Source organism: Ambystoma mexicanum, chromosome 4q (genome assembly GCF_040938575.1).
Source record: "Ambystoma mexicanum isolate Mex_15411 chromosome 4q, UKY_AmexF1_1, whole genome shotgun sequence".
Classification (NCBI taxonomy): domain Eukaryota; kingdom Metazoa; phylum Chordata; class Amphibia; order Caudata; family Ambystomatidae; genus Ambystoma; species Ambystoma mexicanum.
This window is the reverse complement of record NC_090928.1, coordinates 975,801,033-975,826,779: the sequence shown is the minus strand read 5'-3', so window position 1 is coordinate 975,826,779 and position 25,747 is coordinate 975,801,033. Positions and strand designations below refer to the sequence as shown.

General features: G+C 47.8%; 1 long non-coding RNA gene across 2 annotated transcripts in view; it reads right to left on the bottom strand.

The window, feature by feature from the left end:
- LOC138468116 (uncharacterized) overlaps positions 1 to 25,747 on the bottom strand; it is a 233,924-nt gene that overhangs the window by 165,772 nt on the left and 42,405 nt on the right. Inside the window, exon 3 of one of the 2 annotated variants that reach the window (XR_011268207.1) lies at positions 20,333 to 24,802. The exons of the other annotated variant lie outside the window; for it this stretch is intronic. This is a non-coding gene — a long non-coding RNA (uncharacterized lncRNA). Of the gene's footprint in view, positions 1 to 20,332; positions 24,803 to 25,747 lie in introns of those variants that run through there. 2 annotated transcript variants of the gene reach the window in all.

Here is a 25,747-nt window from a genome sequence, read left to right as displayed (position 1 = left end):
GCTTCCTCATCTGCGCCATTTGAGTGGACAAACGTCTGGCAGCTCTTTCCCTCTCTTCATACATCCTTCTCTTGCTGGTTACAAATGCCCATTCCATCCATCCTGACGCTGGTCCGGTGTATGGTTGTGTTGTAGAACTTGTACTTGTCCCTTGTGTTGGAACATATATGTTTGTTACTACTCTCTCTGGGGTTTCATTCTTCAATTCCTCTAGTCTTTTCCTTTCTCTGGCTAATGACGGCCATACTGTGTCTACTATTGGATGTGCTTGTGAGACCTTCTTTGAGTTTGTCTTTGTCTCCCACAGTGTTGTCTCAGGAGTGTTTATCATTATAATTTCTGTTAGTTTCTTCTCCAATTCCTCTTGTCTTTCCACAATGTTTGTTGTGGAGCTTCTTGTGGCAAGCTGTGGAATGTTTTAACCCACTTTTTGCTCTGCTATGCTGCAGCACTGTGTTATGATGGTGCCAGAAACATCAAAATGGCCGCAAAACCCTAGTGTGCGCCAAACCCTCTGAAAATCGCGCTTCCAACGCACAAAAAGATGGCTGTCCAACCTGCCACGCATGGTGTCAGTGGTGGAACAGAGATCTCACACCTGAAATATGTCACTGGGCTCAACGAAAAGTGAAAATGGAGTACACAAGGAAAAAGCAGTGTTTTACTAAGGAAAGCCCAGAATCTTGCTTTAAATCCCTTTTTCTTTGTTGCTGAAACTGCAAAAGGCCGGTACAAAACATCCTAAAACATCCAAAATTCTTGCTGGGTGCTACAATTCACTTAGTTTAAGAAATCATTGTGAACTTGCAAGGTCCTGAAAAGCTGAAAGTATAAAGGGATTTCCACAGCAAAAGTGGCCTGACTGTGGATACCAAAATCTCTGTGCAGCAGTGGACTGCAGGGATGACAGCTGTCAGGAAGCCTGCCTCATTAAACTTTAAACATATATAAACTGAAATCAAATGTTTGCCATCTAAGAGGCCTGTTGCTGATATTCACCTATGTTGTAATTGTTTGATCTCATGGTTTAAAATCTAGAATGAGAATTCTAGCTGCTATTTTGAAATCAGCAGTTTGTATTAAGCCAAGGAAAAATGCAACAGAATTAACAATTAAATCAAGCCTGGCTAAAGCTAACCAAACTGGAATAACAGGTTTCCTCACAGAGGCCTTTTCCTCCAGCAGGAAATCACACCCAAGCGATAATTATAGGGTTTGGAAAGAACCTGGTCACAGAGGCAAAAGGGAACAATGAACAGCTACTGCTCAGGAAATGCGAGGTGTGAGGACAGTCGTAAATGGCCTCTGCCAAGAGCAAACAAGGAGGAGACTGCTCCTGAACTGCAGAGAGACAGAGAGAGGCGGACCCAAACAACCATCTGTGGCTGAACCTTCACAAAGAACACTTTTTTAAAAAGACTTATAATTTGCGAGTTAAAATTGTGAAAAATGTAAAAGTAACAGATTTGTGAATCTAAATTTTGGCTGCATGTTTCAAGAGGCAGAAAAATCGTGTGACATGTTCTGGGAAGAAATGGCAGAAAATGTGATTTTACACCAAATGTATTTCTGCTAGAAGTATGAAAGTTTATACACTTATGCCCATGTTAAACATGCTCACTTTTAGAAATTTGCTTATAAATTGGACATTGTGTTCCTGATGAAATGGGCAAAATTCTGTGGAGAGCCGAGACAAGATCCATCGGCTACAGGGTTTTGAGGGATAGCTGCCATATAAAATATGTAATCTGTATATGTGATTGTTATAGAGGTTGCACCTGTGTAAATATGTATGGTGCCAAAAGTAGATTTTGTGTTCAAGGGGTTAGGGGTGGACTCTCAGCCTCATAAAATCACACAATAAAGGTAACACACTGTTTGTCTCCTCTTATCAAGGCAGAGAGGAGACTCTGACCCAATCGCCTGTCAAAGGGGCGAGTTTAGGCTAAACCAGCACACACACACCCCTTTATCATAGCATAAATAGAGACAGCTCACCACTCAAAAAGACAGACAGATTCACTCACTAACCTGATCCTGGCAGAGCACCCTATTACATAACTTTCCCTCTTCCTTGATCCAGACTCCAGAAACTTGGCAAAGCAGAAACCCGTTGCATAGCAGAACCATTTTCAGCTAGGCCTTGAATTCCAGAACCCCACAAACCTAAGGGGAAGCATCAAAATAAAGCCGGGCTGCGCTGTACTGCTTGCCTGCTGAAATAATTATCATCAGAACCAAGAAGGGCAGCTCCAATCCAGTCCTGTGCCGTGCTGTGACCAGAGCCATTGCAGGTCCAGTCCAGTCCTGTGCGGTGCTGTGACCAGTGTGCCTTGCTGATTGCAGATCCAATCCAATGTGCCCAGCTATCTGTCCGAAAACCATATACCATTCCCTGACCAGAATATTGACGGACCAGAATCCTGACAGTTCCGTTTAAAAACATATCTAGTGAGTATCTATAGATAGAACTGTGTCAATAGCATATGTACCTTGCTTAGTTAATCCCTATCTTAAACCCAACCTATATTGTATTCAGAACCGCATTGTTAGGAGTACTTTTGAATTGTCTGAACTCTCTATCCTATCCCTCCTATCTTCCTCCTGTACTAGTATTGCTAAAACTATCTTTGCGCTGATCTTTTCTCATCTGAAGAAGGCGAGTCCTTGGCAGGCAGTCATTCTGATCAAATGGCTGTGTTCCTGCGGGGTATTCGTTGTATTTATAGTCATCCTCTAGTGTAAGAAATCCTTGTGTCATTTTAAAAGTGCATCCGTGTTTTCTATTCTTGCGCATATCTCGAAAAAACAACCTCCACTAAAACGTCCATAACTTCCTCCGGATTTGTGCTAGCAACAAAATTTCAACTTCCGCTTGTAGCTAACATCCACAGCTTTAAATCGCATCTAAACCCGCATCCCTTATCGTGCAGCAACAACGTGTAAAACCGCTTTTGATTGCTTCCGACTTGAATTTTAAGATTTTAAATTGTTTCTTGGTATTAAACCATTGCTTGTGTTTGTGTGCAACTATCCAAAGCGGCTCCCATAATAATTTATAGTAATTTCAGCAATTTTGACCATATTTAGTGTTTTTACCCAATCCATTCTCAAGATAACTTTAAAAGCCATTCTGACAGCTTGACAGTCAATTCAGTTTTTCTCTTGTGTTTGCTGGGGGAAAGTGGGATTGATATTCTGTTTGAATTCTGACATTCCTGAATACCTGCTCTCTCCTCCTATCTCTTTACATTGCCTATTGGGGGTTTAAGGGATGTGCAGGGGGAACCTTTAACCACAGTGCTATCTGATCTGAACACACAAACAAAAGTATTATTTCTGTGCTGAATTGTTTGCTCACTATTACTCCTTGTGTATTAAAGAGATTATTCAGTGTTACATGACCCCATTGGTGATTATTGTGTACCCATTAAAACATAGTGTGATTGAATTGTAAATACATAAATAAATATTTTAACTTTGCAAACCAACCTAATTCCTTGTTCCGTGTGACTGGGGGGGGGGGTCCAGGAGAGGGGCGTGATATGAGTGGTATATTGTTCAGAATAAAGAACTTTTAGACAAAATTAAATAGGGAATTCAGTTGTGCATTACATGCTAGGCATTGATTTGGGTGTGTGCCGGATTGAAATCACTTACAGCTTGGGGGCTCATCATGAGATCCTGAATTAGACATACAACTTGTGACAGTCTAACACAGCGTGCTAACTGACGGGGTACATACACCTTGTTGGGCTACCATACTGTGCTACACTGTAAAAACACCCTTCAAAATAAATACTCATTAATATTTCCGGAATGGCGACCCTAGTGGAAATCAATATTGCAAAGGAACACCCACTGCACAAATTGTTTGTCAGGGGTGAATGGGTAGAGCAGGATGAGAATGTTTGGCTGCAGGAAATCAAACAACAAATCACTGCCATAGAATTAGATACATGGCAGGACCAGGGTCCATTACACCAGGCACTTAGTGAATTGTATATGGACCCAAAAGCAAAAGAAGAGCAATGTAAAATTGCCAAAATAGCGGCTGACCTATACCTCCACATTGGAGTAATACAGGAAAAATATGCCGAAAACCTAGATCTGGCAAAGATGCAAGTACAATCCCTAGAGAAAACCCAAACTGATCTGGACTCTGCAGAGCAAAGGCTACAAATGAGCCAAGATTCAGAGAGAGAAACCAGAGAGTACCTGACAAAATTAAAGGAAGATCTGGATCTCCTGCAGCAAGAGAAGGTAGAGCAAGATACCAAATTACTGACACTGCAAAAAGAGTGTCAGGAAAGATTGGACTCTCTACAACAGAGCCAACAAAAGCTGGAGCAGCAATTAAGTTATACTAGAGTCTGTGCAGGGCAGATAGCTGCCCTAGAAAATCAGATTGATGAAATGAAGGAGAAAAATAATAAATTAATAGTGAAGGATCTCCACACTCAAACAGATTTTGATGAGGAGCGCCAGAAAGTATGTGCCATTAGAAAACAAAGGGACGACCTGGCTGCACAGAGGGGTACTCTAATTCAGGAAGGGGACGCCTTAGGCCAGGAAGTCAGCCATTGAAAAACCAAGGTGGAAGAAAATCACCTGACCCTTCAGGGACTGAGAGAACTCAAAATGGACTACGAAAAGCTGTTAGAGCACACCAGGAGGGTGGAAAATGCTCTGGCAAAAGATAATCAGGCTAGTAAGGATCAGACTCAGGCCAAATACTCCCAAATCAGACAGGAAGCCCAGAGAGACAACGAGGCTCTGTGTGAAAAAAATGACAGGCTCCATAGACAGATAGCCATGCAGGAACAACTAATAGAGACCAGTAAGGCCTTAATAGAAGAACAAAGGGGTCAGATTCTTGCATGCCATCAGGGAGTAGGGGCTGAGAGAGATGAGGTCAGATGGGAAAGGGAAAGCCCCGAGCAGAACCTCAGGAATCCTGGCACCAGAGACTTTAATCCTTTCAATTCCATGGACTCTGCCACCCCCATGTCCACTGGCTCACATGAACCAAGTCCCAGGGGGATGGTAGACTTCAACCCTATGGGAAATATGGGGCTAATAGGTCAGCGCCTCCCAGAAATGGATGGGCGGGCATCTATGTACAGGTTCCCAAGTGATAGGGCCATCTTCTCTGATCAGGGAGACTCCAGTGAGGGGAGAATCAGAGAAATGGATCCTCAGAAATATAACTTACCAAGAGATCAGGCTGTGAAATTTGGGGGGGAATTCCATGACGCTAGGCCCACTAAGAGCATACTAAAAACCTCTTCCCAGCTAGGACAGTGGGGGGGAGGGGTACTCAACCAATCCTGGGAGCAAGGAAGAGTCAGAAGACTCTTCTGAGTGCCACAGATCCTTAGAGACTAGGTCCCCACATTCTGGCAGCCATTCCCAAGCTCGCAGAATCCGGGTGTGTCTAGAAGACCAAACAGCCACCTCTGGTAGCAGTGCCTCTGAGTCAGAGGATGAGTGCACCAGGGTGACCAGAACTAAAAAGGCCAACAAAGTTAAGAAGGCTTTACTCAAGGATCCACTGAAGCAAATAAAAGCTATTCGGAGCGTCATCACGCCCTACCACAAAAATGCCAAATATTCGGTTTGGGAGCACCTTGAATTATTTGAGCAGATGATGGAGACTTTCCATCTGAAGGACAGCCAAAGCTGTATTGAGTATGTAAAGAGGATGTTTTCTCCTGAGTACTCCAGCTTCTTTGCGGGGCTGGAGGATCAAAACCATTCCAGATGGTCCACCTTTAGGGCGGCCATCTTGAAACATTTTTCCATTCATAGGAACCCTCAAGAGGCTCACAAGGCAGCCTACAACTTACAATGTGGGGTAGACGAGGCCCCACAAGAATTTGTTCAGCAATTGAAACGCGCCTTTGTGCAGACCACTAGAAGGGTGCGCACTGACAGTAAGGAATTTGTGAACACCTTCTTTCATGCTCTCCCTAAGTACATTATGACCCAGCTAGTCAGGGACTTTCATGAGAAAAGATCACTAGACTGGGTCATTGAACAGGCAACACACATCTATGAAGTACAGAAGCCGTTGGAAAATAAAAATATTAGCAGAAGCCCCAAACCAACCAACACCCCTGCTGCTGTTAAGGTGTCATAGGTGAAGATTGCCCCATTTTAGATCTGGAGATGGGGGGCCTAAAAACCTTCCCGTGCAGAATCCGACTAACCCCAAACCCAGAAGGCCCTCGGGCCAATCCCAAACGGGGAGCCAGGTACGTAACCCCACAAATGGGACCCCTAACTCCCCTGACTACATCAGCCCATGATACAAGGGAAATAGACCCATCCTGGGCTACGTATGGACTCCTCCAGCCCAAGGGGGGGCAGGGGGATCCAACCACACAGCAGGAAACCCAGGAAACTTCCCTTCTCATTTTTCCCAGGAGGGCAGTAATCCCCCAAATGCCGGCCCAAATTTCTTTCCCCGGTACCCGCCAAACTTCAACCCCCAAAACAACGCATCCTTCTTTCCCCACTTTCCTAAGCCCAGACAGCCCAATCCGGGAGAGAGGAGGCCAAGGGTGGAGGGGTACCCAAACTTTCCTAACCAGGGGTATTCTGCGAGAAGGGATAGCTACCCTTCCCGGGATCAACCCAGGGTAGACCTGAGGACCCCGTACCAGCCAGAGCAGGTGTCCCAACTAGAGCGCGAGGTCCAGAACATGGCACAGGATCTGGGTTGCATGCTGAGGGCTCAGCGGAACCCTCAGATGAGCATTGCGGCTCAGGATTCCTCAAATTCAGGGTCAGGTGCTCCAGAACAATGACGGGGGAAGAACCCCGACAACCCACCGGTTCCCAGGGAGGAGGCACAAGGGGAAGGGGGGGTGCAAAGCCTTAGAGGAAGCTTCCTTCCCCACTTGTGAAAAGCCCCTGGAAACCCAGGAACCGGAACAAAAATCTCCTGCCCCCGAAAGTCTGCAACCCAAGGAGCAGAGGGGGGTAGGAGAAATAAAGAACCTTAAAAGGCCCATTTTGTGGAGGAGGTGCAAATCTTCCAGTTTGAAGGAGAGGGGTCCTCAGAGGATTCTGGGAAAATGATCTTCTCCTTCAGGGATGGGAGAACTCTTCCCAAAGAAAAATGGGTCCCAAAGGATCCACATCCAGACTGGGTAGATGTGGGGAGCGAGTTAAAACCGCCCATCATCAGTACCCAGAATGACCAGCACGAAAATCCCCTGGTTCAAACCCATCCTGGTGACTGCCTCCAAAAGGGGGGGGGGGCGCCCAGAATCAGAACCAGGGGAACCCAAAACTTCCCCCATATCTAGCTGTCACCTTTTTTTACAGGTTCCCAAGATCTCAAACAGAATCCTGTCCAAATCACCTCTCTGTCAGTATCCAAAACAAGGAAATTACCCCACCAGTTGGCCAAAAATGTGCATTATCTTTGTCCCCTTGAGGAAAAGGAGGGAAGATTTTATGACCCGGTCCAAATAGAGGGACAATGTACAATTTTGGCACTTGTGACACTGGATCCCAAGCTATCCTTCTGTCAAAAAAGGGCCTTTGATCAGCTGAATGCGGGAAGGGGGCAGAAATACCAAATTCCTCTCACCCCTCTTCCTGGACAACTTCAGAACTTCGATGGGAAGGAAATTCCTGTCGAGGGCGCTGCGGATTTAGACATTAAAATTGGGCGACACAAGGTGAAGCACCCGGTCATAGTTGTGACTCCAGAGGCCACACCTTGTTTAGTAGGGGATGACATCCCGAGATAGATTGTCTCCCCTCATAGATTGTGTAAACAAGGTCCTTTGGACCCAGACTAACCGACCAATAAAATTAAAACAGAGTGTCAACCATGTTAGTTTAAATGGCACATGCCACATGGTTGAACAAAAACCTGACCAAATTGAATTTCACTTCCAGAATAATCAAATCCCAGACGTGACAGTAATTGCAGTAGGACAACAAACTGGTGATGGCGAGTCCTCTCTATTTCTGATTATCAACCTTCTTTCCAGTCTAAGGTGGCATTCCACAATGGAAGGAAACACTCTGAAATTCTATACAAATTCCCAATCAGAAAATCCCATTCATATAGTCCAAAAAGATGAGAAATCAGCTCAAAGCTTGGCTGACATTCAGAAAATTGGAGAACAGTTGTTCATCCCTATTCAGTTAAATGAGGGGAAGGACTCTATTCTCACCCGAGTGTGTGTGTGAACAACGGTAAGAGCTTCATCAGCAAGGCCATGTTCCGCAAACTCCCAAAAGATCCAGCCATTCCCACATTTAAACTATTAGACAAATGGGAAATGGACCTGGAAACACCCAATTCCAAACATCTCCTGCCTAGCAGGTGTATGCTCAAAATTTCCATAGGCAACGAGAGCATAGTCCATAATTGTTGGGTCGTGTGAGATGTCCCTGCTGCATTTTATTTAGGCAGTGACCTTCTCAATAGCTTTGCCATTAGTTTGGACCTAATAAACTTCAAAGCTTTGTCCCGATTGGCGGGTAATCCCATGGACTTTGATGACCCAGAGAAAGCATTTCGGTCAGCTCAACTGCTGCCATATGCAGTTGAAATTCAGATTGGAGAGGAAGTCACCATCCCAGAACGGACCCAACAATTCTCACTGGAAGTAAAAATTAAAAGAGGACAGAAGGGGGGCGTGGCCTGGAGCGCCAGCGATGTGGCAGCTCCTCTAATGGCCTCCGCACGGGACAGCAGCAAAACCAGTTATACCCCCGCTTCCTGCTATGTCCAAGGAGCAGGAATGATGGCTTGAGGTGGCGGAAGCCGGGGGGCCGCGACCACAGCAACCTGGGTGCTGAACGGAGGTTAGATCCCCGAAAACGCGGCGGGGAGACCTGGTGGCGGCGTTTGCCTGGAGGATCCAAGATGGCGGGCGCCCCGCGGTAGCCCGGCCTCTGCAGTCTTCCGGCAGCCTATGCTGGCACCGCGATACCCCTGGTGTCGGACCTCCGCTGGGGCTTGCTTGCAGAGCCCGAAATCCTCAGCTCTTTTGATGGTGCCCTTGCCACGGCACTCGGAGGCCACCTGGGCGCCCAACTCGACGTCTGAGACCTGCACCCCCCGCCCTCGCCATAGTGACTGCCTCGCCTTCCCGCCGGGGGACTCCAGAGAGTCTTGCTGGCATCCTCCTACGCTGCAGCACTGAGCCCTGAGCCCTGGGACATCCCTCCCTCCGCCCGTATTCCCGCGGCGGTCCCCCTGGCGCGGGGCTCGCGCCTGGCATTCATTGGAGAGCGGGGCTGCTCTCGCTTTGCGCCGATGGGGGTGGCCCTCCCTCCCAGACCACAGCCAGCCGCCTGGGGAGGTGGCTCATCCGGTGCTGTCTGGACACTTCAGCTCCTGCTGATCCCGGGCCCTCGGGGGTCAGACACCTGCCTTGGCGAGGTGGGCCCCGATCTGGGCTCTGGTGGCCTGGACCCAATAGCGCTTCTCTTCCCTGGCTTCCTGGGGCGCCCCTGCCCGCGTCGTGCCCCCACCTGCTGAGGGGGCCTCGGTCCCTCCAACGGACACTACACCAGAGGCGGCACACCCACCGGCAGCCCATACCATCGGACACCCGCTGAGGCCCTCCTGGAACAGTACCGTGGCCCCCGACCCTTGAGTGGGGGTCACGCCCATTACTCAGGTGAGCCCAGCAGCCCCCCAATATAGGCTTTCCTGCCTACTTACATCTGCCTTGGTGGGGGCCCATATCAACTACTACCCCAAGGCCTTCTGAGTCACCTGGGCCCCCCCTCCTTGCGAGGGCCCTGGAGTCCCCTTACTGTTGGCCCCCAAGGCATGGAGTGACGCTTCCTCCGGCTTCCTGGGGCGCCCCTGCCCACCTCCATCTGCTCTCTGGACAATCACTCTACCTCGCTGATCTGCCCCACTACGGTGAACCTCACCTTCCCCGGAGCCATGTCGTCCAAAACGCCGAAGCCCCCTAAATCAGCTGACATTTCAACCATGCTGCAGGCCTTGGAAAAGGGGAAGAAGATCGACCCACCTAAACTCACACTCCAGAGGGCGACCGACGACAGAGGGACGCTCGCAACTAAGGAGGACCTCCAGGCCTTTATGTCTGACATCAAGTCGGAATTTAGGACCTGTATGACGGAACTCACAGCCAAACTGGAGCAAGCAGAACAACGGGTCAGCAGCATTGAGCAAAAGGTGGGGGAAGTCGAGGACCTGACCACAGACCACACCAGCTCACTAACGGCGATGCAACGCGCCGCCCAGTCGTTAATGGAGAGAACTGAAATTCTTGAGCATAAACAGGAAGACATGGAAAATCGCTCTCGCCGCAATAACCTGCGCATCCGAGGGGTGCCCTCTTCCGTTACCGACAAGGAGCTTCCAAGATACATCAGCATCCTTTTTCAGTCTCTCCTCCCGGATCTAGATGTGTCTCAGCTCTTGCTAGACCAAACCCATAGACTGCGCCCTCGCCGGGGGGTGGACACAGACCCCCCTCCGGATGTAATCACAAGGGTCCATTTCTACACCACCAAGGAGGCCATTGCGGCGATAAATCACTCGAAGGACGAGCACGCTTTCAAAGGCGTCCCCCTACAGATTTTCCAGGACCTCTCCCCACTGACCCTTCAGAAGCGCAGAATGCTACGCCCGCACTCGCTCTTCCTTCGAGATCAGCAGATTCGCTTCCGATGGCTATTTCCCACGGTGCTGCAATTCTCGAACAAGGGCACCCCGCGCACCAACAGCCAGCTCGATGATGCAGCATCGATACTCTGTCTGGACTCCCCTGGGACTTCAGACCCATCCTGCCCGGGCCGTACGAGCCCGGCTCCAAATACAACCTCCCCAAAGCCGAAACAGGCTCCCTGGTCAAGAGTGCAGAGGAATCGCAAACCCAAATGATACGCGAGGATGCCCGTATGGGGCATATAGCACCGGAACCCCCCTAAACCCTTTGAAGCTTGCCCTGGATCCCATGCAGTCCATACCCCCCTCCAAGGTGGATGCCATCACGTTACCCTTGGAGAGACCCCCAACCATGTTGGTTCTGCCGAAGGACGGCCTGGGCGCCCAGGGGCCATGCCGATAGTTCAAAATCGCCCCCTCCCCCGGCAGTAGTTTGGGCCTCCCGTTGGAGGCCGTTGTTGGACGTCTTGAGTGTGAGTATCTCCCGTTGGAGACCAGTTCCAAAACCTTCAACCACAGGAGAACCCGAAATAAACATGCTCTGACGTCCATGGCTGACTTGACTCCCACACAAACCCCCCCCGTCCCCCAGCAATTGAATCTTCCGGACCAATCCTTGCATCTGAAACTTAAGTTCACCACCTTGAACGTTAGGGGCCTGAACCCCCCCCCCCCCCGAAGAGAAAATCAATCCTACAAAGGATACAAGACGAAGGGACCTCGATCGCCCTCTTGCAAGAGATACATTTAATCCCAGGGGACTTTCCTCGCTTGCGGAGCAGACTCTTTCCGCTACAATCCCTCGCCTCTAACGGAACTAAGAAGGGTGGCACCGCTATTTTGTTCACAAAAGACCTGAAGCCCCAGATCCTTAACTTGCGGCAATGCCAGGAGGGTCGCTTCAATGCAATCAAAAGCACCATTCATGGCCAGCTCTATACCCTCATCTCGGTGTACGCTCCAAATGAATATCAGGAGGGCTTCTACCAAGACCTAGAGGACTCCCTCCTCCCTTTCATTGAGAGACATGTCGTCATGGGAGGAGACTTTAATGGGGCCCCAGACCCCCTCAAGGACAGATCCCACCCCCGACACCCAGAGACCTAAAGTTCGCCACTGGCCTGCTCCACCTATTCCGCACACTGAACGTTGTAGACTCCTGGAGGGTGCTGTCCCCGGATGAAAGGGACTTCACCTTCTACTCATATGTGCATCGTACTTTCTCCAGGATCGACCTGATCTTGACCTCCCCGCAGATCCTGACTTTCACTGATAATGTGGTGATCGGCCCCCGGATCCTCTCGGATCACGCCCCAGTTACATTGACCTTGCGGTCCCATGACCCGGAGCCCCCTCCACGCCGCCGGTGGTGCCTATACGACCCTATTCTGGGGGACATGGCAGTGAGAGACTCAATTGCCAGCTCAATTAAGCTCTGAGAACCGGGACGAGGACACTTCCCCGGCCAACACCTGGGATGCCATGAAGGCGGTCCTCAGAGGGGTGCTGATTGCCCAAGGTGCCGCATTTCACAAAAGAAAGCAGGCGACTCGAGCCATCCTGGAAGCCGAAGTCCGTGAAGCTGAAGCTATTCACAAAAGGAAGGATTGGGCCCCCAAATCTTACAGGATCCTACAAATGGCCAGGAAAAAGCTTGAAGCTCACTATGCTGAGGCTACAGCGAATTTGCTGACCAGAACCAAGCAATGGTACTACGCCCATAACAATAAGGCCAACAAACTCCTGGTTAACAAACTGGCAAAGGTGAAGAGTCGGAATTCTATCCTGGGCCTCTGCGATCCGCAGGGGGTGATCCACTACGCGGACCATGAGAAAATACGGCTGGCAACCGCCCACCACCTGGAAATAATGACGGCGGCCCCGAAAGACCCGATCAAGCAGCGTTCCTACATTCAAGAGGCGGCCCTCCCGTAGCTGACCCCGGCGGCCAGGGAAGACCTTGAAGCGCCGATTACGACCAAGGAGGTGGAGGCAGCCATTAAGAGCTTAAAACCTAGAGCCCCGGGCCCGGATGGATTCTCCACCCGCTTTTACAAAATCTTCCGGCCCCAGTTAGTGGCCCCTCTGGCCCGCCTCTTCAATTCGCTCGTGGCCACTGGAACGGTCACTCTAACAATGCAAGAATCTATCACAGTCCTTATCCCCAAGCCTGGGAAGGACCTCCATGACATCAGCTCATATAGACCCACTGCTCTACTGAATCTGGATGCCAATATATATTCCAAGATCCTGGCCAATCGCCTAGCACCTATCCTCCCAAACATCATAGACCTGGATCAAACAGGGTTTATAAACCACAGGTCGACAAAATACAACATCCGCAGGGCTCTGGACCTAATAGAGATCACCACCCGGGACTCCCAACAACTGGCCTTACTGGCGCTGGATGCAACCAAAGCATCCGACAAGGTGGACTGGTCTTACCTGCGCCTCACTCTAGAGGCCTTTAGCTTCGGCCCGACTTTCCGGAAAATGATCCTTGCCAACTACCAGGCCCCTAGGACTAGGCTGAGAATCAACGGCCGCTTGTCGGACTCGATCTCCCTTACATGCGGAACGAGACACGGATGTCCTCTGTCCCCTTTGCTTTGGCCATGGAGCCGTTGGCTCAACGAGTTCAGAAAAACCCCGGAATCAGTGGCCTGAGGACCGGCTCTGCGCAACATAAAGTGGCCCTCTATGCGGATGACGTTCTACTCACCATTACAAACATTGAGGGATCCATGAGGGAGGCCTTAACTGAAATCCACAGTTTTGGGATGGTCTCGGGATTTGCGATTAACTTCCAAAAGTCAGCGGCGCTGCGAGTGGGCTTAACCCCGGCTAAACGAGAGTCCTTAGAGGAGAGAGGTCCCTTTCATTGGAGCATCAAATCGATCCCCTACCTGGGGGTCCAGATCCCCGCACATCCAACGAAAGTTTATCAGGCTAACTTTCCGCTACTCTTTGAGGAACTAGAAAAGGATCTGACCCGCTGGCAATCGCAAGAGATCTTCCTCCTAGGTCGTATCACGACATGCAAAATTAACTTACTTCCTCACTTCCTCTATGCCTGTGCCGCTCTCCTGATCACCATTCCGCTTCCCCCCCTACAGCGGCTCCAAAGGAAGGTGGTGGACTTCATCTGGAGGGGGAAGAAAGCGCGCATCCCGCGGAGATCAATGATGGCCAGCACGAGACTGGGAGGCCTGGAAGTGCCCGACCTCCGTAAATAACAAATGGCGGCGCAACTGGCCCACCTTCAAGCATGGGGGCTTGCTACAGGTCGGCCGAAATGGGTGGAGATCGAACAATCCTGCCTCTCTTTCTCCCGTTCCTACCCACAACCTTATGCCGAAGCTGGCCGGGAGCACAAACAGCCACAAAACAAACGATAAAGGCCTGGGAGTGGGCTCGTAGATACCGGGCCGTTCCAGGAGACCTGAGCGCACTCTCTCCAATCTTCCTCAACCCAGCTTTTTCCCCCGGGGCCCATCCCCAAAACTTCAGAAACTGGGTCGCAGGAGGCCTTGCCAGTCTAGGGCAACTCTTCGAAGGGGACTCCCCCCTAACCTTTGAATGCTGTAAAGTGACTTTTCAGTTAGGGGAAACAGATAGGTACTCCTACGCCCAATTTAGGCACTGGTGCTTCCACCCGCAGACCCGCACGACGGCCACAAGGCCCCTTACCTCACTAGAGCTGATGGTGAACGACCTACTGGCCCAGGGTAAGATCTCTGCCCTATATAGACTGCTGCAGGAAGACCCCCTTCAGTTTAGGCCTTCATATATGTCTCAATGGGAAACGGACCTCGGGCACACCATTGAGGATCACATGTGGATGGACATCTGGACAAGAACGCGTTCGGCATCCCGCTGTGTTACCAACCGGGAGTGTGCCCATAAGCTACTCCTGCGCTGGTATTACCCCCCTCTACGCCTTCACCACTTCCAACCGGCACTAGACCCCCACTGTTGGCGACTCTGCGGCCTTCCAGGATCCTACTTCCACATGTGGTGGAACTGCCCCCGAGTGAAGGAGTTCTGGACTCTCTGCTTAGCTACCATACAGGATGTCATCCAGGTGACCATTCCGCTCACGCCCGAACAGGTCCTCCTGGGGATCCCGCTGCCAGGCTCATACCCGAGGTCGGGGAGAAGAGCTGCCCTGGTGTCCCAGTTCTTGTTAGCGGCTAAAATCACGGTGGCCCGCACCTGGAAGTCTGCGGACGGGCCTTTGATGGCCCTTTGCTGGGTCAAACTCTGGGATATTTTGATAGCCGAGAAGGTCACGGCAGCCAAACCGGGATTGCTCCACTATTTCGAGACATTTGGGCGCCAGTACTGGACTATGACCTGAACTACCCGTCCCTGACCCATAAACCGCGCCTGATTGCAAGAGCCCTTCACTCAATGGACGACCCGCAACCGCCACCAAACCAGTCCGACTGAGGCCCGAGAACTCTGCCCGCCGGGTAACGCAGGGGGTGGGAGAAGGGGACTCTGTGTCTGTACGATCTGAGAAGCTACATGTAATGTGATTGCATGATTTCTCCTGTGTGTTGATTTATAAATAAACAAATAATTTTAAAAAAAAGGACAGAAACTGAAAAACCCTGACGCCTATGTCCATCTCAATGTTCATTTCCAACAGCAAGGGTTGGGGGTAAACCCAACACCACTAGTCAATATAGAACATGACACCATTCCAATAGAGGTGGATAACAGCGACCTAAAGAGCATCACTCTGGGTGCATGCACCATTATTGGAATGGCGGTTGATGACCGACATTTTTCCATAGATTTAGGTAATGAACTGTTAGGACCAATCCCCAAGGACTGTTTTGACAGTGATAGTGACGATGACACAACACCAGACAGGATCTTCAACCGGCATGGGGGGAATTTCCTGCTGTACTCTTCCTGCCCTTATGTTAAGGAAGATGTGACCTGTGACTTCAGGAGGGATGAGGTGATCTTTCAAGGTCACAAGGACTGCCTTCCCCACTTGAAGCCATTAGTCCAAGTCAATACCCTGACCAGGGACTTCTCCACCCACCTGGAGGAGGCCGCTGAGATAGCCAAACCGGAAGTCTTTCCAGCCTTCAGGCAGATGGTTGAAGAGAGAGTCAATTTAGCTGATGCCTGTGAGACTCTGGAGTAAAAGCAAAAATTGAAACAAGTTTTCTTAGATTTTCAAGATCCCTTTGTGGTGGACTAATATGATTGTGGTCGCACCAACATCCACACAACAACAATTCCGTATGGACCCTGGAATGACTCCAGTGTTTGTGAAGCAATATTGCTTGCCTCTCGCATCAATGGAGTCCCTTGCTGAAATAATTAAGAACCTTGAGTCCTGTGGGATAATTTGTCCAGTCCACAGCACCTTCAATAATCCGGTGCTGGGGATTTTGAAACCAAACGGCCAGTGGAGACTCTGTGCTGACCTGAGGGGGCTCAACAAACGGGTCCATACTTCCCGATGGCCTCTTCCCTACATAGACCAAGGCTGGCCCAGATCCAGGGGTCGAAGGTATTCACTGCAATTGACCTGACCAAGGGGTACTGGACTGTACCTGTTAGTAGGGAGGACCAATACAAGCTGGCCTGCAGTATTATATCGAAAGCAAGACAAGGTCAATAAAGTAATCTCCTATGCGAGTAAGACTTTATCCTCTGTGGAGGGAAAATTCAACGATTGTGAGAAGGCACTCCTGCCAACGGTGTTGCATTGAAGAATTACCGCCCGTTTATCCAGGGGGAACACATCATAGAGGAGACTCACCACCAACATTTGCAATATCTTCAAAGTGACAGAATCCGGGCCGGATATATGAGTAATTTCCGAATTACTTCCTGGATTCTGTCAATGCAAGGCTTTCCTGTGGAGGTCAGATATGGCCAAAACAAGAAGAGTCCCCTCGTGCAAGGTCTGGCTGACTAGCATGATTGTGCCAGAGAAAACTGTCTCGAGGACGAAAGTCTTAAAATCAAGGACAACATGGAGGCATACCTTAATTCCCCACACAAAGTCTATGAAGAAGACCAGTGTGAGGGAATGCCCACTGTCTATGTGGATGGGTGCTCTTACCATGTTGACAACAACGGGGAAAAAGAACTTGTAGCGGCGTAGGAAATGCATGGGTGAATGATGCCCCAGAACCCTCCGCTGGGTACAAAATCGGTCCCCAAAGTAGTCAAGTGGCAGAGTGGATGGCTGTACATCAAGCCATCCTCACTGCTGTCCAACACCAATTCCACAAACTGGTTATAATCACTGATTCAGATTATGTACGAAACGGCTTTGTGAAGCACCTGGTTAACTGGAAAACCAGAGGCATGCTATGCGCTAATAATATACCTTTAAAACATGGGAAATTAATACAAAATATTGATGATCTGGTCACCTCGAATGGTATGACCATCTACTGGAAAAAGATCAAGGGTCATTCTAAAGTAGAGGGACCAGACAAAACTGGAAATGACCTAGCTGATCATGTGGCCAAAACCGGAGCCATCCAAGGGGATCTACTTGAGATCGAGGCCCTGTTGGGGGAAATCCAGGTCACTGCTATCACTAGGTCCCAGTCAAATGCTCACAATGAACTCTCAACTGCACAATGGAGTAAGGAGTCCCCAGATTCTGATTTGATTACGGCTCAAAAGGGGGATCCAATAATTGGTAAGTTTTATCAACACATTGGCGGTCATTACAACCTTGGTGCTAAGTGCACCAACTTTACCACCATGGTGTAAACTTTGTTTACACCATGGTGGATGGCGGATTTACCGCCCCATTCCAAGGTGAGTGGGGCGGTAAATCCCCATTTCCCATTTTCCCTTCCCCATTCCCATTTTTGCCCCATAGGGCATAATGGGAGTGGGGAAGGCGCCAATTACGCCGCCGTAATTTACGGCGGCGTAATTAGCACCATGGCGGGTTAGCGCCATGGATTTTAACGCCTGCTAAAAGCAGGCGTTAAAATCAGAATCAGGCGTTAAGGGTTAACAGTGGCGTTAACCCTTAACGCCTGAGTTGTAATGAGGGCCATTGAGGACCCTGAGAACTTTCCCTTGACGGATACCGATTACATTGGGAAAGAGGACCTCAGAGTGTTGATGAAATGTCCAAAGAATTTCCGAATCCAAGACGGTTTGTTGGTGAGGAGTCCATAGCTGGCCATGACCAGTGGGTGGTCCCCACCTCATTCCGAAGCCTGATTCTAAGTCACGCCCATGATGCAGCCACAGCCGGTCATCAGGGGTTTCATACGACACTAGAAATCTTGCGAGAGGTTGCATACTGGCCACACATGTGGCAGGACCTCGACCAATACTTGAAGGGGTGTCTTGTGTGTGCACAATTTCAGCCAACATCACTCACACCGTGGTCCTCTCCAAAAGAGGGGGATGACACTGCCTTGGTCAGATTTACAAGCCAATTTCATCGGGCCCGGGATTCGCTCCTCTAAGGGCAACAAGTACATGTTGACCGTAACATGCTTGTTCACCAAATGGGTGGAATGTCTCCCGGCCCCAAATTGCAAGGCAGAAACAGCAGCTACCCTGATGATCAATCACATCGTCTCGCGTTTTGGACTACCCCAATGGATCGAGTCAGACCGAAGTAGCCACTTCACTAGCAAAGTGATGACAAAGATGTGGGAGATACTTTGGGTCAAAAGGAAACTACACATTGCCTACCGGCTGGCCTCTAGTGGTTGAGTTGAGAGATAAAACAAGACTATTGTGAGCATATTAAAATAGTTTCTGGCAGATTCTGGGCCAAGTTGGTACATTCGATTACCTCTTGTCCTGATGGCCATAAGATCTACCCCTTCTTCTGCAACAAAAATGTCTCCATTTGAGCTAATGACTGGACAAAGAATGGTGCTACCCCAGCATCTGCTCTACAGAACCCAAGAGCAGACCTTGATAAATGCCTCCACAACTCATGAGTATGTGGAGAATCTGAGAAAACACCTTCAACACGCTTTTGCCTATTCTCAGCGGAATCTAGAAAGATCTGCAGACAGTATGGAGACCCACTATGACCTTATGACAACTAAAAAAGAATACCAAGTAGGAGACCGTGTCTACTTGTACAATTTCCAAAGGAACCAAGAGAAACAGCGCAAATTCCTCCGAACTTGTCAGGGTTCTTTTGAAATTGTAGACAGAATCTCACCAGTCATCAACAAAATCCGCATCCCCAAGGGCAGTTTGGCAGAAGGGGAAGACAAATGGGTCCACATCAACCAGCTGAAGAGTTGCCATCCCAGGCATACTCTGCTGCGGAAAATAGAGGAGCCAACCGGAAACCCAGAGGGGGACATTCCGGATACCTAGAAGAATCCAACTGTTAAAACCATTAGTAAATGCAGGCGGGGAATATGGTAAATTGTATTTAATGTATGCATCTGCCCCACTACATGAGTAGTAGTGGGGAAATTTCCATAACCATGCTCTGTTCTGTCTCATAGCATTGGAACAAGGAATTTCTAAGCACTGATGGGAGAAGCAGACGACTTTCTCCATCTGGACCAAAGAAATAAAGAACACCCCAATCTCCCGACTTCCGCTTGACGGGCGGTCAAACTCAAGTCGTGAGGGGGGCTTTGTGGGATGTTTTAACCCACTTTTTGCCCTGCTATGCTGCAGCACTGTGTTATGATGATGCCAGAAACATCAAAATGGCTGCAAAACACTTGTGCGCGCCAAAACCTCTGAAAATCACGCTTTGCAACACACAAAAAGATGGCTGCCCAACCTGCCATGCATGGTGCCAGTGGTGGAACAGAGATCACACTCCTGAAATATGTCACTGGACTCCACGACAATTGAAAATGGAGTACAGAAGGAAAAAGCTGTGTTTTACTAAGGAAAGCCCAGACTCTTGCTTTAAATCCCTTTTTCTTTGTTTCCGAAACTGCAAAAGGCCGGTACAAAACATCCTCAAACATCCAAAAGTCTTGCTGGGTGCTACAATTGACTTAGTTTAAGAAATCATTGTGAACTTGCAAGGTCCTGAAAAGCTGAAAGCATAAAGGGACTTTCACAGCAAAAGTGGCCTGACTGTGGATGCCAAAATATCTGTGCAGCAGTGGACTGCAGGGATGACAGCTGTCAGGAAGCCTGCCTGATTAAACTTTAAACATGTATAAAATGAAATCAAATGTTTGCCATCTAAGAGGCCTGTTGCTGATAGTCACCTATGTTGTAATTGTTTGATCCCATGGTTTAAAATCTAGAATGAGAATTCTAGCTGCTATTTTGAAATCACCAGTTTGTTTTAAGCTAAGGAAAAATGCAACAGAATTAACAATTAAATCAAGCCTGCCTAGAGCTAACCAAACTGGAATAACAGGTTTCCTCACAGAGGCCTTTTCCTCCAGCAGGAAATCACACCTAAACGATAATTATAGGGTTTGGAAAGAACTTGGTCTATAGAGGCAAAAGGGAACAATGAACAGCTGCTGCTCAGGAAATGCGAGGTGTGAGGACAGTCGTAAATGGCCTCTGCCAAGAGCAAACAGGGAGGAGACTGCTCCTGAACTGCAGGGAGACAGAGAGAGGCGGACCCAAACAACAATCTGTGGCTAAACCTTCACAAAGAACACTTTTTTATAAGACTCATAATTTGCCAGTTAAAATTGTGAAAAATGTCAAAGTAACAGATTTGTGAATCTAAATTTTGGCTGCACGTTTCAAGAGGCGGAAAAATAGTGTGACATATTGTGGAAAGAAATGGCAGAAAATGTGATTTTACACCAAATGTACTTCTGCTAGAGGTATGAAACTTTATACACTTATGCCCATGTTAAACGCGCACACTTGTAGAAATTTGCTCATAAATTGGACATTGTGTTCCTGATGAAAAGGCCAAAATTCTGTGGAGAGCCAAGACAAGATCTCACGGCTAGGGGGTTTTGACTGATAGCTGCCATATAAAATATGTAATCTGTATATCTGTATATGTGATTGTTATAGAGGTTGCACCCGTGTAAATATGTATGGTGCTAAAAGTAGATTTTGTGTTCAAGGGGCTGGGGTGGACTCTCAGCCTCATAAAATCACACCATAAAGGTGACACACTGTTTGTCTCCTCCTAGCAAGGCAGAGAGGAGACTCTGACCCAATTGCCTGTCAAAGGGGCGAGTTTAGGCTAAACAAGCACACACACCCCTTTATCATAGCATAAATAGAGACAGCTCACCACTCAAAAAGACAGACAGATTCACTCACTTTCCTGATCCTGGCGGAGCACCCTGTTGCAGAACTCTCTATCTTCCTTGCTCCAGACTCCAGAAACTTGGCAAAGCAGAAACCCATTGGATAGCTGAACCATTTTCAGCTAGGCCTCGAATTCCAGAACCAGAACCCCACAAACCTAAGGGGAAGCATCAAAATACAGCCAGGCTCTGATGTACTGCTTGCCCGCTGAAATAAGTATCATCAGAACCAAGAAGGGCAGATCCAATCCAGTCCTGTGCCGTGCTGTGACCAGAGCCATTGCAGATCCAGTCCTGTGCCGTGACCAGAGAGCCTTGCTGATTGCAGATCCAATCCGATGTGCCCAGCTGACTGTCCGAAAACCAGATCCCATTCCCTGACAAGAATCTTGACGGACCAGAATCCTGACGGTTCTGTTTAAAAACATATCTAGTGCGTATCTATAAATAGAACTGTGTCACAAGCATATGTACCTTGCTTAGTTAATCCCTATCTTAAACCCATCGTATCTTGTATTCAGAACTGCATTGTTAGGAGTACTTTTGAATTGTCTGAACTCTCTATTCTATCCCTCCTATCTTGCTCCTGTACTAGTATTGCTAAAACTATCTTTGCACTGATCTTTTCTCATCTGAAGAAGGCGAGTCCTTGGCAGGCAGTAGTTCTGATCAACTGGCTGTGTTCCTGTGGGGTATTCGTTGTATTCATAGTCATCATCTAGTGCAAGAAATCCTTTTGTCATTTTAAAAGTGCATCCCTGTTTTCCATTCTTGCGCATATCGCAAAAAAAACAACTTCCACTAAAACATCCATAACTTCCTCCGTTTGTTTGCTAGAAACATACTGTTAACTTCTGATTGTAGCTAACATCCACAGCTTTAATTCGTATCTAAACCCGCATCCCTAATCCATACGGTTCTCTGGTTATCACGATTATCGCGCAGTAAAAAGTTTGCTGCGAATTTCGTTTTTGGGAAATTCCGACATGTGTAAAACTGCTTTTGATTGCTTCCGACTTGAATTTTAAGATTTTAAATTGTTTCATGGTATTAAACCATTGCTTGTGTTTGTGTGCAACTATCCAAAGCGGCTCCCATAAGAATGTATAGTCATTTCAGCAATTTTGACCATATTTAGTGTTTTTACTCAATCCATTCTCAAGATAACTTTAAAAGCCATTCTGACAGCTTGACAGTCAATTCTGTTTTTCTCTTGTGTTTGCTGGCGGAAAGTGGGATTGATATTCTGTTTGGATTCTGACATTCCTGAATACCTGCTCTCTCCTCCTAGCTCTTTACATTGCCTATTGGGGGTTGAGGGGTGTGCAGGGGGATCCTTTAACCACAGTGCTATATGATCTGAACACACACACACAAAAGTATTATTTCTGTGCTGAATTGTTTTGCTCACTATTACTCCTTGTGTATTAAAGAGATTATTCAGTGTTACATCACCCCATTGGTGATTATTGTGTACCCATTAAAACATAGTGTGATTGAATTGTAAATACATAAATAAATATTTTAACTTTGCAAACCAGCCTGATTCCTGGTTCAGTGTGACCGGGGGGGTTCCAGGAGAGGGGTGTGATATGAGTGGTATATCGTTCAGAATAAATAACTTTTAGACAAAAATAAATAAGGATTTCAGTTGTGCATTACACGCTAGGCATTGACTTGGGTGTGTGCCGGATTGAAATCACTTACAAAGCAGTCTCTTTTCTACTCTTTGGCTTGTGGTTCTGCAGTCATTGACACTAGGCCTGCTTTGTGTGCATTCAGTGTTTGCATGTATGTGGTTGTCAGTATTTTTTTTCATTTATTCTTTGCCGACCCTGTCTCTGGCTTTTCTGTTTGTTACCACAAGTGTGTGTGTATCATTGATAATCACATCCATTTCAAGTTCATTCACTCCACCATCAGATCTTCTAGGGACTGGAATGACTATGTAAGGCCTGGGTGTTTTTGTGGGTTTCATGCGTGCATCATTAGGTGGGTGCACTGGAATTGGAACGCTTTGTGCAGCAATAAAAAATGCAGTTCTGATCATTAATGACAGTAAAACAATGATGAATATGATACATAAATACATTATCCCCTGTTTGTCAGGCGGCAGCATTTACTTCCAGAGAAGCGTGGTTGTCTCTCCTCCTGTGGTAGGACCAGATTGCTGCTCTGGACCCCCATCTTGATCATTCGCCAAAAGTCAATGTTGTATTGTATTCCTTTACACAATATTGTCTCTAGGACTCTGTGGTTAAGGGTCTGAGGTGTTCCACAAGTGTCCCCCCTCTTGCGAGTGACGAATAGTCTTTTATTTCAGGATACAGTTCCTTTGCTAGACTATGGGGAAAATCAAATCACTAACACTTCAGTAAGTCCTTTTATTGTGTATGTTCAAAGTAAATAAGCTCCCAGTCCACTCCTCGGATTTGCTTCAGTCCTGAGGACATACTATATGCTGATCAGTATGAAGAAATAAGGAAAAAATAACAAATGCAATAAGTGACGTTCTTTACACTGCTTCCTCGTTCTGTACCTCGGTGGAAGGCTTTTAGAATCTCCTCAGATAGTTCTGCTGATAGTTAGAGAGTTCTACTTGGAGCACAATTCCATGCAAAAGCATGCCCATCTGTGCAACATTAGCTGGATATCTGATGAATGTGAGGACATCAACATCGATTGGTCTTCCCACTAGTTCTGGAAAGTCAGTGACTGGGCACAATAGGACGTTGTGAGCCAACCTGCTATCTTCTAGTGACAGGGACATCCGTCCTGTCTTGCTGGGGTTCAGGATTATATGTTCTTTCCTTGATGTAAACAATGTCTACACTGCCCGGTTGCGTGGAGTGCGACTAGGATCACGATTTTATTGAAAAGTTGGCTTAAATGTTCTGTATTTGCTGGGTCTCGAAGAAATGTGAGTGTGTCTGTTGTTCTTCCACCAAGAGCTGGATAGTCTTCAATTATGTGAAAGAACAATGTGTTGATAAGCTCATTTATTTCCATCTGTGTTTGGGACATTTGGTTCCTTCTCATTGTGCTCTGGAAATAGGAGAAACTGTTCGGCAATGACAGTAAGCAATCTCTTTATCATCTCCTGTTTTCAGGATCTTAATGAAAGTCAGTGACTCTGGTGAGCCTTCCCACCAATGATGGGTATGATCTGAGCACTAGATCAAAAATAGGTGACCACATCCTTGGTAATGTCGCTACTACGGGACACCATAAGTGATTCCGAATAAGGTCTCGTTGTGGAATGAGTCGGGATACTGCAGTTGCTTCCAATGTAAGTCTCCTCGGTCACAATTTGGCATATTCTTTTCTCATCAAGGCTTGAATATGCCTCAGTTGAACGTTCAAAGTCAACAGACTGTGTTGTGGCTTATACCTGCAATTTCCTTCTTCACCCTGCAACTAGGAGGCACAGAGTGTCCGTTTTTATGTCCTTATCCCCTTTTTTGCTTAGAGGAAGTGTCCAATTTAAGCCTCAATTTGCAAAAAGTTCTTTGTCTTTGTTTGGCTGGTCATGCATCCTTCTTCCTCATCATGGATCTCGTCTGCACATGCTGTGGTTCTTCCCTGTTGCTCGTCGACTCTTGTTGGGGTGCAGGCAGGAGGCCTGCTCCGATGTAGGGTTTGATATCGCCGAGAAAAATCCAAGCTCTCCTGCCTTGCAGTTTCACTGCATATGGGATGCAGTCCTCCACCGTGAAGGGACCGTTACATCTTGGCTCGTCCCACTTTTTCCTTGTATGATTCCTCACAAGGACGGTGTCTCCAGGAAAGACGGATGGAACACAAAGTCCTTGAGCTGTGTCTGTAGTGGTATCTCCTTCTGTGTTCCGTGCTGCCCTCTACCCTTTTCGTCGTGGCTGCAGCTGGTCTGAAATTACAGTAAGGCAAGATGTCATGCATTTCAGATAGTTTTGCATTTCAAACCCTAAAGTTTCTCCTCTTGACTGGGCATCACAACTAGCTCTATCTCGGGGTATCAAGGGAGTTCTCATTCTTCTTCCTGTGGCTATCTCTTGTGGCGTAAGATGATGGTCAGAACCCGGTTGGCTCGGAAGTGCATGCGGTGCCAAAAGAAGGCAATGCAACCATCCCTTTCTTAGAGTCAGCTTCAACTTGGCTATCCTTTCCTTTAACAAGCCGTTGAGCTTCTCACAGATCTCATTTTCTTGCAGATGATACGCTGACAAGAACGTATGCTTTATACCAAGCAGCAAGCTAATCTGTTCGAATGTTGCATTAACAAAGTGAGGGCCATTATCTGATCTCATGACCTCGCACACCCCCCACCGGGGGAACCCCTCTCTCACTAAAAATGTGGCTGCACAGGTAGAGTCTTGGTGTGTACATGGACCTGCCTCAATCCATCTAGAGAATGGACACATCACAAAAACTAAGTATCTGTACCCGTTACATACTTGAATCATGTTGATGTAATCGACATGCAAGTGCTGAAAAGGCCCATTTGGCCTTGGGATGACTCCTCTCATTACTTTTAATGTGTGCCCAGCCGTGAATTGCTGACAGATTATACAGTTCACTATAAAGAATACAACGTGCTCAGCTAAATTCGGAATGAACCAGTCTTCAGCTAGCGTTGCTGCTAGGTTCTCTTTTGTCATATATGCTGGATAATGTAACTGGTCCAGTGCTATTTTTAATAGGGCTACAGGCATTACTGGTTTGCCAGTGCTATTTTGTCACCACAAGCTGTCAGAGGGGTTTAAAGAACACCCTCGACGTTTCCAAAGGTGTTTTTATTCCTGTGGTGCCTACCCTTGGAGTTCCATTAGCTGTGTTTGTCCCACACTACTGT